The following is a 13,886-nucleotide window of genomic DNA, read 5'->3' on the forward strand; positions in this document are numbered from 1 at the left end:
GAGAAACGGCTGTAGGAGAAAAAGAGGACGGACGTTAAAAACCGGACGATCGTTACACGGATGTCTTGCGTGAGTCTTAGCTCGAACATGATACGACGAACGAAGTTTGGCACTTTGGCGAGATGCATAAAACGCTCGTACATACATATATATATATATATTGTATATCGAATAGAGAGTGTTCTCCTTCTATTCGATTTTTTTTTTCTCTTTGAGGCGATTTTCGCATAGAGAAATACACACACCACCTTCTCTCGCGCCGAATCTTTCCGAGCTTTCGTTTTCTGCGAGTCTACGCAAAACACGACACGAACGAATTTTCGTTTCGCGTCGTGACGTTGAAGCGACCTCAGAGTAGGCGAGATCACCCGCTGAATTTAAGCATATTACTAAGCGGAGGAAAAGAAACTAACAAGGATTTCCTTAGTAGCGGCGAGCGAACAGGAATTATCCCAGCACTGAATCCCGCGGTTCCGCCGTTGGGAAATGTAGTGTTCGGGAGGATCCGATTGACCCGAGACGTCGAACCGCGTCCAAGTCCATCTTGAATGGGGCCATGTACCCACAGAGGGTGCCAGGCCCGTAGCGACCGGAACGCGTCCCGGGAGGATCTCTCCTTAGAGTCGGGTTGCTTGAGAGTGCAGCCCTAAGTTGGTGGTAAACTCCATCTAAGGCTAAATACAACCACGAGGCCGATAGCGAACAAGTACCGCGAGGGAAAGTTGAAAAGAACTTTGAAGAGAGAGTTCAAGAGTACGTGAAACCGTTCAGGGGTAAACCTGAGAAACCCAAAAGATCGAATGGGGAGATTCATCGTCGACGGCGCCGGTTCCCGTTGATGAGCGATGCTCCGGGTGGGCCTTCGGGAGCTCACTAGCGAGGGCACGCCATCCTCGGTGTCGAACGCACCGGTGTCGTAGTCGTGCACTTCTCCCCTAGTAGAACGTCGCGACCCGTTGTGTGTCGGTCTACGGCCCGAGCGGGCGCCTGTCGCGTCGCTTCGGCGCACGCGTCAGACCCTCGGTCGCCCGGCCGACCGCACGACGGTACACGCACGGTATCGGGCCGCAACCAATCCATTCTCGAATGTGTGTGCGTCTAGACCGCCGCAAGCTTCGCCCTTACTCCGTAGTCTCGGACTTACGTTCCGTGCTCGGGTATGCGGCAGCTGTTAGCAGTGCGGATATCTTGGACTGGCCGAGTCTCGAATTACCGGTCGGCGACGCTATTGCTTTGGGTACTCTCAGGACCCGTCTTGAAACACGGACCAAGGAGTCTAACATGTGCGCGAGTCATTGGGACATTTGAAACCTAAAGGCGAAATGAAAGTGAAAATCGGCGTTCGCGTCGATGGAGGGAGGATGGGCCGCGCAACTATGCGGCCTCGCACTCCCGGGGCGTCTCGTTCTCATTGCGAGGAGAGGCGCACCTAGAGCGTACACGTTGGGACCCGAAAGATGGTGAACTATGCCTGGTCAGGACGAAGTCAGGGGAAACCCTGATGGAGGTCCGTAGCGATTCTGACGTGCAAATCGATCGTCGGAACTGGGTATAGGGGCGAAAGACTAATCGAACCATCTAGTAGCTGGTTCCCTCCGAAGTTTCCCTCAGGATAGCTGGCACTCGACCGTTCTCATCGAACGCGTGCGAGTCTCATCTGGTAAAGCGAATGATTAGAGGCCTTGGGGCCGAAACGACCTCAACCTATTCTCAAACTTTAAATGGGTGAGATCTCTGGCTTGCTTGGATCATGAAGCCACGAGATATTGGATCAGAGTGCCAAGTGGGCCAATTTTGGTAAGCAGAACTGGCGCTGTGGGATGAACCAAACGTGGAGTTAAGGCGCCTAAGTCGACGCTTATGGGATACCATGAAAGGCGTTGGTTGCTTAAGACAGCAGGACGGTGGCCATGGAAGTCGGAATCCGCTAAGGAGTGTGTAACAACTCACCTGCCGAAGCAACTAGCCCTGAAAATGGATGGCGCTGAAGCGTCGCGCCTATACTCCGCCGTCAGTGGCAAGTAGGAAGGCACGCGAGTCTCGCGATCTCCTCGCGGGATCCGGGACCGTCCTTCATGAAGCTCTGACGAGTAGGAGGGTCGCGGCGGTGTGCGCAGAAGGGTCTGGGCGCGAGCCTGCCTGGAGCCGCCGTCGGTGCAGATCTTGGTGGTAGTAGCAAATACTCCAGCGAGGCCCTGGAGGATTGACGTGGAGAAGGGTTTCGTGTGAACAGCCGTTGCACACGAGTCAGTCGATCCTAAGCCCTAAGAGAAATCCTATGCAGATGAGGTGTCCTAAGATCATACACAAAAATCGCAACAACAAATTGAGCGAAACATATATAATAATATATGAGCGAAAGATACACACCCATTGGGCGAAAGGGAATCCGGTTCCTATTCCGGAACCCGGCAGCGGAACCGCATACCATTCGGGCCCTCGTAAGAGTGTTCGTCGGGGTAACCCAAAATGACCTGGAGACGCCGTCGGGAGATCCGGGAAGAGTTTTCTTTTCTGTATAAGCGTTCGAGTTCCCTGGAAACCTCTAGCAGGGAGATAGGGTTTGGAACGCGAAGAGCACCGCAGTTGCGGCGGTGTCCGGATCTTCCCCTCGGACCTTGAAAATCCAGGAGAGGGCCACGTGGAGGTGTCGCGCCGGTTCGTACCCATATCCGCAGCAGGTCTCCAAGGTAAAGAGCCTCTAGTCGATAGATTAATGTAGGTAAGGGAAGTCGGCAAATTGGATCCGTAACTTCGGAATAAGGATTGGCTCTGAGGAGCGGGGCGTGTCGGGCTTGGTCGGGAAGCGGGTTTGGCTGACGTGCCGGGCCTGGGCGAGCTGAACGGGACGCGGCGTATCTATCTCTCTCGGGAGTGGATATCGTCGCGCACCCCGGATCCGAGCTCGGTCTCGTGCCTTGGCCTCCCGCGGATGTTCCTTGCTGCGAGGCTTCCGTGGCGGTTATACCGTCGCGGTCGTTCTCTTCGGCCGCCATTCAACGCTCAGCTCAGAACTGGCACGGACTAGGGGAATCCGACTGTCTAATTAAAACAAAGCATTGCGATGGCCCCCAAGGGTGTTGACGCAATGTGATTTCTGCCCAGTGCTCTGAATGTCAACGTGAAGAAATTCAAAAAAAGCGCGGGTAAACGGCGGGAGTAACTATGACTCTCTTAAGGTTTCCACAGGCCTCGTCATTAGATTAGTGACGTTACAAGGGCGGTGTGTCGCTTGGACTTGGTCGCGCTTGCTATATAGCGAGGTGCGGCCGGTCTTGGCGGCGCACCGCCATATTTTTTTTTAAGCCGAATTCGTGCTACACGAAACGGAAAAGGTGAACAGCAGCCTCGTCATCTGACTAGTGACGTTATAAAAGAAAGCAATACGCCGCTGGCACTTCGCCGCGCGTGCTCGAAAAGCAATACGCCGCTGGGACTTGGCTGTGCGCGCCAGAAAGTAATATGCCGCTGGCCCTTAGCCGCGTTCGCCCAAAAACGATACGCCGCTGGGACTTAGGCGGATGAGCTGGAAGGTGGCATGGCTTGCCTATGTGTGTGCTGGAAGAGCCGCGCGGGGGTTGCTGGTTGAGCGAAGCGATCTTGCTCGTTGGGTGGCGGGACGTTGGAAAACGGCTTGTCTCCAACGATGGAAGAGTCATAGTTGCTTGGGGGCAGGCGGGGCTTCGGCCCCGTTTGCTCAAGTCGCACTCCTACCTCCTCGTGGTACCGCCGGTAACATACTCATTTGTGTCAGCGCGGGGAGCATCCCCCCGGACACCGTGTATGGCCAAATGGAGTGCGGCGATGAAGGAGCGAGAGGAAACCAAAAATCGGCTTGCCGATCTAACGGTGAATTTCACCGTGAAGTATGGAGTTATCTCCCTGAAAGGAACTCGTTCCTTGATTAGCTATGGCACGACTTGGCAGTAATAATTTTAACGATTGGGCAAGATTGAGAAAAATAACAAAAGCGTAATTAAACAGAATAAAATATCATGGTAAATAAAGACACAGAAAGCGCCTCGGACGCGGCATCTCTCGGTCCCGGTGTCGCGGCGGATTCTTCCGCTCTGGAGGGGACCTCTGTTGACGATTTGGCTTCATCCCCGGATACGATTGACATCATGGTACCGAGCGTGGGTGACCAGGTTGCCTGCCCTGTCTGCCAGAAAAGGGAAATCGACCTTTTCTTTTTGTCATTGTCAGACTTAGGGCGGCACCTGGAGCAACATCATGTGACAGCCCGCATCCAATGGAGATGCAAAGACTGTGGGAAAGGCTTTCCGAAGCTTCATGGGGCCAGATGCCACCTGCCTCATTGTAGAGGAACAAGTCAAGGACCCAGTGGCTCATATAGATGCGAAACCTGCCCCATGAGCTTTGGGACGCTTAGAGGGCTGTCTACCCACGAGCGGCATGCGCACCCTGCCGTAAGAAACGTCAAAAGGAGGGGAACGGACCCCCCTGAGAAAAAATGGACGGCGGAGGAGTTGGCTCAGTTGAGGGAACTTTGGGAGATATATAAAAATCACAAATTCCCCAACAAAATGATCAGTGAGATCCTCACCAGCAAGACGATCGAACAAATCAGATACCAGCGTAAAAAGCTGAGGCTGATTGGTGAGGAAGCAAGTTCTCAAGAGCCCACTCAGGTGACAGAGGGAGGGTGCGATCCCGTTGATCCAGGCAATGCGTGTTTCGAAGAACCTGGAGTCAGCGGTCTAGAATATGAACAGTGGAGACTCCAGCTAGAGTCCGCAATAATGACACAAGTCGAGGTGCCACCTGTTTTAAGGTGGGTCCACACTCGACTGATGACAATCTGGGTCTCTCTCAAGGGAAATAGGGAAGCACTTGAGAGTGCTATAAATGAATTTTTAGAATTCACGCTCTATGGAGCCATAAAAGAAATTAATAGTAAAAAGAGGGCAAGTTCAGTTAAGAACAAGAGGATTGGTCACCAAGGAAAGAAAAAGGGTAATAGAAATGCTAGAAAAAGATACTCATACGCTCGTTGCCAGGAGTTGTTTACAGAAAATCCAAGGAGGTTGGCCGATGCCGTAATAAATGATGATCGGGCCTTCCTCCAACCGGCTAGGGATCTGCCTGATGCCGAGGAAGTGAGGAGGCTTTATGAGGATTTATGGGGCCAGACAGGACCTGTTGAAGCCCCCGTCCCAGGAAGTAGAGCCTCTGAGCTTTCCTTATGCGAGGTCTTCCCGCCAATTGCTGTTGAGGATGTGGCGGAGAAATTGAGCAGAATAAGAATGAAGGCTGCAGCAGGACCGGATGGCTTCCAGAAGGAACACCTTCTGATCCCTGGCCTGCCCACCATCTTAGCTGTATTGTACAATATCTTACTTTATTGCTCCTATTTTCCTCCTATATGGAAGGAAAATAGAACAACGTTAATACCAAAACCAAATAAGTCGAGCAGCCTGGTCGAGAATTGGAGGCCTATAACTATAGGCCCCATTCTCGGCCGTATTTTCTCCTCCATAATTGACGGGAGGATAAGGAGGGGCATTGTGTTGAATCCAAGGCAGAAAGGATTCACCGCTGAAAGCGGTTGTAAAATAAACATCGACCTGTTGAGCGCTGCCTTGGATTATAGCAAGAAAAAGAAAGGCGGGGTATTCACTATTGTGGATATCTCCAAAGCCTTCGACACAGTGCCCCACTCGGCAATCGTCCCCTGCCTAAGGAGGAAGGGCGTGCCGATCCCCATTACTGACTTGATCAGGAACATGTATAACGAGGGCAAGACCACAATAAAATCTAAAAACAGCACCGGGGTCGAGATTAAGATCCTCAGGGGAGTTAAGCATGGCGACCCTTTGTCACCGCTGCTATTCAACCTGTGCTTGGAGCCACTGCTGGATTTGATCGAGCAACAAACCAGCGGAATAAACGTGAATGAGACAAGAAAGATTCCTGTCCTGGCTTTTGCTGACGACGTAGTGTTGCTCGGCGCCGATATCGGGGAAGCGCAACGCCAAGTGGGTGTGCTTGACGAGTATCTGAACGGCCTCGGTATGACCATCTCAAGGGATAAATGCCAGGCATTTCAAGTAGTCGCAGAAAGGCGTACTTGGTTCATCAAAGAACCAAAAATTAAACATGGGAACAACACCATCCCAACAGTCGATCCTGACGAAGCCTTCAGGTACTTAGGCGCCAAAATGGGGCCCTGGAAAGGCATACACTGTGGCATAATCGTTCCCGAGCTTCTGAGTGTGGTGAGGAGAGTTAGAAAGCTCTCACTCAAGCCATGCCAGAAGCTCGAATTGATCACAAAACATATCTTTCCCCGATATATTTATAACCTGCTCGTAAGCCCGCCGAGTGACAGCGTTTTAAGATTGCTGGACAGCGAAGTCAGGCAGGAAATAAAGGCTATATTCCATCTAACGCCTTCAACTGCCACTGGTTTTTTCTATGCCCCCAAATCCTGGGGCGGATTAGGGTTGCCGAGGTTCGAACACATCGTCAAACTTGGCACCCTAAAAAGTGCAATTAAAATAAAGGACTCGATCGACCCGGCGGTCTCCAGCCTGGTTGATTAAAAGTACAATGAGAAATTGAAAAAGATGGCAAACTCACTGAGGATCAATTGGCCAGCCTCTGTGGAAGATATCGAAAGAGCCCGAAAAAGATTAAAAGCGGGGCATGTGAAGCAATGGGCAGAACTAAGAAGTCAGGGGCAGGGCGTACCTGACTTCTCGAGAAGCAAAGCTGGCAATGTGTGGCTTAAGGATTGCGAACTGCTCAAGCCATCAAGATTTATAGATGCCCTTAAACTCAGGACCAACACTGTTGGCACAAGAACAGTGCTGGCACGAGTCGACAAAAATTTGGACATCAATTGTAGAAAATGTCGAGCCCAGCCCGAGACCCTTGGACATATACTCGGGCTGTGCCAGTACACTAAGGGCCTGAGGATAAAGCGGCATGATGAAGCGAAAATGACCCTTGCCGAAAGTCTACGAAAAAATAATGAAGTTTTTGTTGAACCTACGCTCCGGGTGGGAGGTGCTCTTTTCAAGCCGGACCTCGTAGTTAAAAACGAGGAAAGGGTTCTCGTGGTCGACGTTACCGTCCGCTATGAGAATAAGGATTACCTCTCGCGCGCGGAGAAGGAAAAGGTCAACAAATATCGGCCATGCCTCGAACACCTAAAGGCAAGATTTAATGTCGGCAAGGGAGAAGTAATACCGGTGGTCTTGGGCAGTCGTGGTGCCATAACGCCTTCCACGGAAAGTAACCTCAAGCGTATGGGTATTGGTGGCCAAATTATCAAAACATTAGTACTGAACGTATTGAGAAGCTCCATAGAGCTGTGTAACATATTTTTAGATACATAAGTCAGACCCGGTTTTTTAAATTATTATTTATTTCTTTATTTATTTATTTATTTATTTAACTTGTTGTTACGTCCATGCATGATAGTGAATAAATTTGCTGTAACCTTTGGGTTACATAGCAAATATGTTATATTTTAATGTCCCTACGAGGGGGATAAACCTCGGAAGTACGGTCCTCGTATCGAGGATCGCAGGTTTTAGCCAAATGCCTCGTCATCTAATTAGTGACGCGCATGAATGGATTAACGAGATTCCCTCTGTCCCTATCTACTTCCCGCAGGGAGGATTCGCTTTTGCGAGTCTATGGGGGCTGGCAAACCCACGGTCCCGCAGCCAGGGAGGACCGTCGGGACAAGCGTCCCGCTTACGTGAGTCCTCCATGTACACCGCAAGGAAGGTTGCTGTGGTGTAAGACAAAGTCTTCCCCACGGAGCCTTGGGTAGTAGCGCACCCACGATCCTGAAGCCAAGGGTGAGACCGTCGGGAGAGCCGCCGAGGTACACTTCCTCAACTCCCGCTTACGTGAGTCTCATCTGGGTCTGACTGCACGGTGTGCAGGTAAACCGTGCAGCAGAGACGTGGCGGTACATCCACACGCGCGGTCCCACCGTTGACAATGAACGGTACCACGGGCGGTCGAGTGTTAGCCCAGAGGGCGTAGCGAACCCTCGGCTCGACCAATTATGGGTATGGACTCGTGGTGGCAGTGGTTGTGGCCAAATGCTGGCAAGAGGGCCGAGTTAAGGGGGACAAAGTCCTCCGAATGGCCTTCGGCGGGTGAGCAGCGTCCCACCTGCTCCGGATACCGTCCCGGAAGACGGAAGGGCTTGGAAAGGGCCCTGTTCGACCTGAGACGAGAGAGCCTCCTGCAGGCGATTATTTGAGGTAACCGGTACTGTGTACCGAGTGCGCTGGTTGGGCGTATCCCAACTCCGATGGCTTCTAGGGTTGCCCGGGCGCTGTATATGATATTAAATCTCAGGAAAGTACCCGACACCAAGAACCAAACTATATGTCCCTATCTACTAGTCCACAAGATGGCGGCATACTGAGAACACGCGTTCACGTCGCTCCGTACTTAATGTTCGAGTTCTTGCGGAAAAGCAAAGAAATCGGGCGAGAAAATAACGCGAAAGTGGAGTGAAAGTGCTTGGGAATTAAAGTAATAATAAAGTACAGTGGAGATCGCTTTTATAGAAGCGTGAGTGGACAGAGAAAAACGTGGCTGAGGTTAGGGCAGTGTGGAAGACATCTTGAGACGCGCGACTGCAGCGCCGCCGCACGGGCTACTTGGTAACTGCGCGCCAACGTTCGTAAAGCAATACGCCGCGGGACTAGCGTCCGCGTTCGTAAAGCGATACGCCGAGGGACTCAGTGCAGGTGTTCGTGAAGCCGCTCGCAGCGGTACTTAGTGTATCCGCGTCCGCAAAACAACACGCTGCGGTCTAAGTGCCACGTTCGTAAAGTGACACATCAGGACACAGCAAAAGTATCCAGTTTGAAACACAGAGAAGTGCTAGTGCAAGTGCTTGACTAGTGCCGCCATTACGCCTTCGGACTTAGTGTCTGTGCGCGTAAAACAATACGCCGCTGGGACTCTGTCTCGAGCGAGAAAAAAAAAGCAATACGCCGTCGGACTTAGTGCCCGCGCGTATAGATAATAATAGTACAGTGCAAGCAAAAGTGCTTGACCAGTGCCGCCGTTACGCCGTCGGACTTAGTGTCTGTGCGCGTAAAACAATACGCCGCTGGAACTTAGTGTCTGTGAGCGTAAAACAATACGCCGCTGGGACTTAGTGTCTCGGCGCGTAAAACAATACGCCGCTGGGACTCTGTCTCGAGCGAGTAAAAAAAAGCAAAAAAGCAATACGCCGTCGGACTTAGTGCCCGCGCGTATAGATAATAATAGTGGTGCAGTGCAAGCACAAGTGCTCGACCAGTGCCGCCGTTACGCCGTCGGACTTAGTATCTGTGCGCGTAAAACAATACGCCGCTGGGACTTAGTGTCTCGGCGCGTAAAACAATACGCCGCTGGGACTTAGTGTCTCGGCGCGTAAAACAATACGCCGCTGGGACTTAGTGTCTCGGCGCGTAAAACAATACGCCGCTGGGACTTAGTGTCTCGGCGCGTAAAACAATACGCCGCTGGGACTCAGGCTCGAGCGAGTAAGATAAAAGGAATACGCCGTCGGACTTAGTGCCCGCGCGCGAGAAAGAATAGCGCAGGGCAAATACAAATACAAGTGCGTGACCAGTGCCGCCGTTACGCCGTCGGACCTAGTGTCTCTGCGCGCAAAACAATACGCCGCGGGGACTTACAAATATCAGAATGGCTACGAAGGGTCAATCCCCAACCGCTACAAAAGCAAGAGTGGTTCTCCAACCACTGAAAACGCAAAAGATGGAGGGGAAAAGCCCGTTTCAGGAGAGAAAGAAAAGAACAGAGGAGAAAGAAAAAGGGGAAGAGGCGAAGCAGCAGCAATCGCCTGTAGCAGCAGACGAACCCCGCACTGTGCCCGATTTAAGAGCACAGGCAGGGGAAGTAGAGAAGGGCGTATTAGCCTTCTGTCTGGACCCAAACAAGGAGGTTAACAAGGAGCAAACCGCAGCCATCATGCGGTATTTCCGGGACATGCGAGGGGTAGTGGAAGAACTCTTACTCCACAACAGCTACCTCACCGGGAAGTTGGACCAGAGCACCGGCGCGGAGAAGAAAGAAACGGCGATACTGAGTGCCGTCAACAAGACGCTACAAACGAGCAAGCGGCTCGAAACGGCAGTGAAATCAAGGATGGAGCCTAAGCAGTCCTCCTACGCCGAAAAAGTCAAAATGAAGAATAGTATGGTGGGGCAAATCGCGGTCAAACCACCTACAAATGCGGTGATAATCCGGCCGGAGTCGTCAGACTCCGAGATAAAAACGAGTGAGGAAGCACGGGAGGCAGTCTTCACGCTGGTGAACCCACGTAAGAGAGGAATCCAGATCACCGCAGTGAAGAAAATCAGCGGAAACGGATTAGTCGTGGAAACGGCGAACCCCGAAGGCCTAAAAGCGTTCACGGAGAACGCCAAGCTAAAGGAAGCCGGCCTAAAAACCAGCACGCCGCAGAGGAGGCTGCCCCGGGTAATATTATATGATGTTCCACGGGAAATGCCGGAGAAGGAAATAATGGGCTGCATCAAGAAGCAGAACCAAGAAAGGCTAACAGATGAAGACGTCGGAGCCATCAAATTCTGCTTCAGAACAGGCCGCAAGGACTCCGAGGAAACTAACTGGGTACTGGAAGTGCCCCCCCCCCAGGTAAGAGATAAACTACTAACTGGCAAGATATTCATCTCGTGGAATGCTTGCCGGGTTCGGGATTACATAGCCGTCAGCCGCTGTTACAAGTGCCAAGGCTACGGGCACGTGGCAAAACACTGCCGCTTGGGCTATGAGATCTGCGCACATTGCGCGGAAAGCGGACATAGCACTAAAGAGTGCACGAACAAAAACAAGAACGCCGGCTGCGTCAACTGCAAGAAGGCAGGGAAAAAAGGCGATCATGCGGCCTCTAACGTAGACTGCCCTATGTACAAGAAGGCGTTAGAAATAATTATCTCCTGTACTACGTATGAGTAAAGCCCCGAGCAAAAATGGAAGAGGACACGGGGGTAGAAGGGGTATAAGGATCCTGCAGCATAATATGCAGCGTTCCAAAACTGTCCCCCACGAAATCAGGACACAGATGGAAGCTGATGGCGACGAAATCTTGCTAATGCAAGAGCCATACAGCATCGACGGAAAAATACCCGGACTCGGAACAGGAATCTCGATCGCCTGTCGGGGTTCGAAGGGTGACCCACCAATGGCAGCAGTAGGAGTTAAGTCGAAGGAGCTAACGCCGCTCGAAATTGCCGGACTATGTACAACGCACTGCGCTTGTGTACAAGTAAGCGATGGAGAGACGGAGGTATACTTCGTCAGCCAGTACTTTCCGCCGACCGAAAATATCGAAGTCGGCCTCGAGCAATTAGACAAAGTACTGAATAGGCTCAGAGGGAAGAAAGCCATTATTGGCCTGGACTCCAACGCCAAATCTCCGCTGTGGTGCAGCAAGGACACCGACGACAGAGGTGAGGCCCTGGAGGCTGTCATCGCACAATACAACCTCCACATCCTCAACAAACCAGGACAGGCACACACATTTGAAACAACGAGAGGGCGATCGAACATAGACCTGACTATGGCGACTCCGGAAGCAATACCGCTCGTGAAGGAATGGAGAGTACACGAGGAGGGAACCTCCAGCGATCACAGAATACTGGAGACGCGTCTTGATTTTAACGAGGGGAGTACTCCGCCGCAGCTTCAGGAAAGAAGATACAACACTCGGCACGCCAACTGGGAGGTCTTTCAAAGAGTGATCATAGAGGAAAAGGCGACACTCCGAGAGACAAACCCCCGGCAGCCGAACGAGGTTGAACGAATGGCCGAGCAGATGCAGGAAGTCCTCAGAAGAGCCTGCGATGCCGCCATTCCGAGGAAAAAATGGTATCACAGATCGGTGCCATGGTGGACGCCTGAGCTCACACGAGCAAAGAGGGAAGTCTACCGGGCAAGGAGGAAATACCAGGGGACCAGGGACCCCGCAACGAGGGAGCAGGAGAAGCTGCGGTATAGAGAAATCAGAAAGGAGTACGTAAAAGCAATCACCAGGACCAAGATACGCAGCTGGAGAGACTTTATAACCAAGGAGGGCAACGCAGAACCCTGGGGTATTGCCTACCGAACGGCCACGGGCAAGCTAAGGAGGGAAGAAACAGTGTCGACTCTGCGGACGCCACAAGGGGAAACCTCCTACTGGCGAACCACTGCGGCGGCGATGCTGTCCGCCCTACTACCCGACGACGAGGAAGAAACGGACACGCCGGAGCAGACAGCGATCAGACGCGACAGTACAACCCCCCCGAACGTCGAGGACACCCCAGAGTTCCGCTACGAGGAACTCAGTGGCGCCGTAAAACGACTAACGAAGGGGAAATGTCCTGGACCTGACCTAGTCGAGGCCGAAGTAATCCAACGCGCCTGGGGTGGAATCCATCAGGAACTCCTCAGGCTCATGAATAGCTGCCTCACCTGGGGAGTCTTCCCGAAGGTTTGGAAATTGGGGAACGTCATCACTATCCCGAAGGGACCAGAACGGGATAAGAGTAGCCCGAAGTCTTACAGGCCGATTTGCCTACTATCGATGGTGGGCAAGTTACTGGAAAGGCTGATGGCTGCCAGGATGGCAACTATATTCCACGACCACGCCCTAACGTCGGACAGGCAGTACGGCTTTCGCCCTGGTAGATCTACAGTGGACGCGATCACAAAATTCCGCGAGATAGTCGAGCGAATGAGTGAGGAAAAGTACGTACTCGCAATCGCGCTCGACATATCAGGAGCATTCGATAACGTGTGGTGGCCCAACGTGATGCACGAGTTGAAGAGAAGAGACTGCCCCGCCAATCTATATCGACTGACGAGAAGCTACTTTTCGGACAGAGCCGTGCGAATCGCGGGGAAAAATGACATGGTCAGCAAGCCCGTTACGAAGGGTTGCCCGCAGGGGTCGGTACTGGGTCCAAGCTTCTGGAACCTAATATTCGACGACCTGCTAGCCGAACTCACGACAAGCGCGACAGAGTGCGAACCGATCGCGTACGCGGACGACATAGTGATCCTGGTCGCAGGAAACGCGAGAACCGAACTGCAAGAGAAGGGACAAGATATAGTCACACGCTGGTGCGACCTGGTGGTTGCTACCTGGTGCGACAGGAAGAAACTCACGCTGTCGGCGGAGAAAACGGAAATGATGCTCGTCAAGGGCAAGCTGGATGCGGAGAGATCACCGATCATCAAGATCGATGGCAGAAGCATAAAAATGAAACAGGCTATAAAATACCTGGGAGTGTACCTAGAAAGCGGCCTGAAAATAAACAGGCATGTACACGAGACGACAAAAAAGTGCCAGAAACTATTCAACAGCCTCGCGAGAGTGGCCAAGGCGAAGTGGGGACTCGGACACGCGGCCATGCGTACCCTGTACAAAGGGCTGTACGAACCGATAACCACATACGCCGCAGCCGGCTGGAGCGACCTGCTGAAAGGTAAGGCGAAGAGCAGACTAATAAGATCGCAGAGGATGGCACTCCTCCGAGTGACAAAGGCATACAGGACAACGTCAACAGAGGCCCTCCAAGTCATCGCCGGAGCTATCCCGATCGACCTCCTCATCGAAGCCCGAGCAAGGAAATACCGATGGGGGAAAGGCCAAGACGACGCGAGCAGCGAAAAGGAAATCGCCAGGCAAGCAATAGAGAAGTGGCAGGAACGCTGGCAGACCACGAGCAAGGGGAGGACGACTTATGCGTACTTCGACAGCATTAAGGACAGGCTTGAGAATCGCTGGGTAAGACCCGACCACTATATGACACAGTTCATCAGCGGTCATGGGGACTTTAACAGCAAACTCAAGACGTTCGGCTTGAGCGAAG

The 13,886-nt window shown here is 52.4% G+C and overlaps 1 pseudogene; it reads left to right on the plus strand.

Annotated features, from left to right (window-relative positions):
• Nucleotides 1-344: 344 nt before the first annotated feature.
• On the plus strand, nucleotides 345-3,283 carry LOC143304909 (large subunit ribosomal RNA; annotated as a pseudogene).
• The last annotated feature ends 10,603 nt before the right edge of the window (nucleotides 3,284-13,886 follow it).

Source organism: Bombus vancouverensis, unplaced genomic scaffold (assembly GCF_051014615.1).
Source record: "Bombus vancouverensis nearcticus unplaced genomic scaffold, iyBomVanc1_principal scaffold0063, whole genome shotgun sequence".
In the NCBI taxonomy this organism is placed as follows: Eukaryota; Metazoa; Arthropoda; class Insecta; order Hymenoptera; family Apidae; genus Bombus; species Bombus vancouverensis.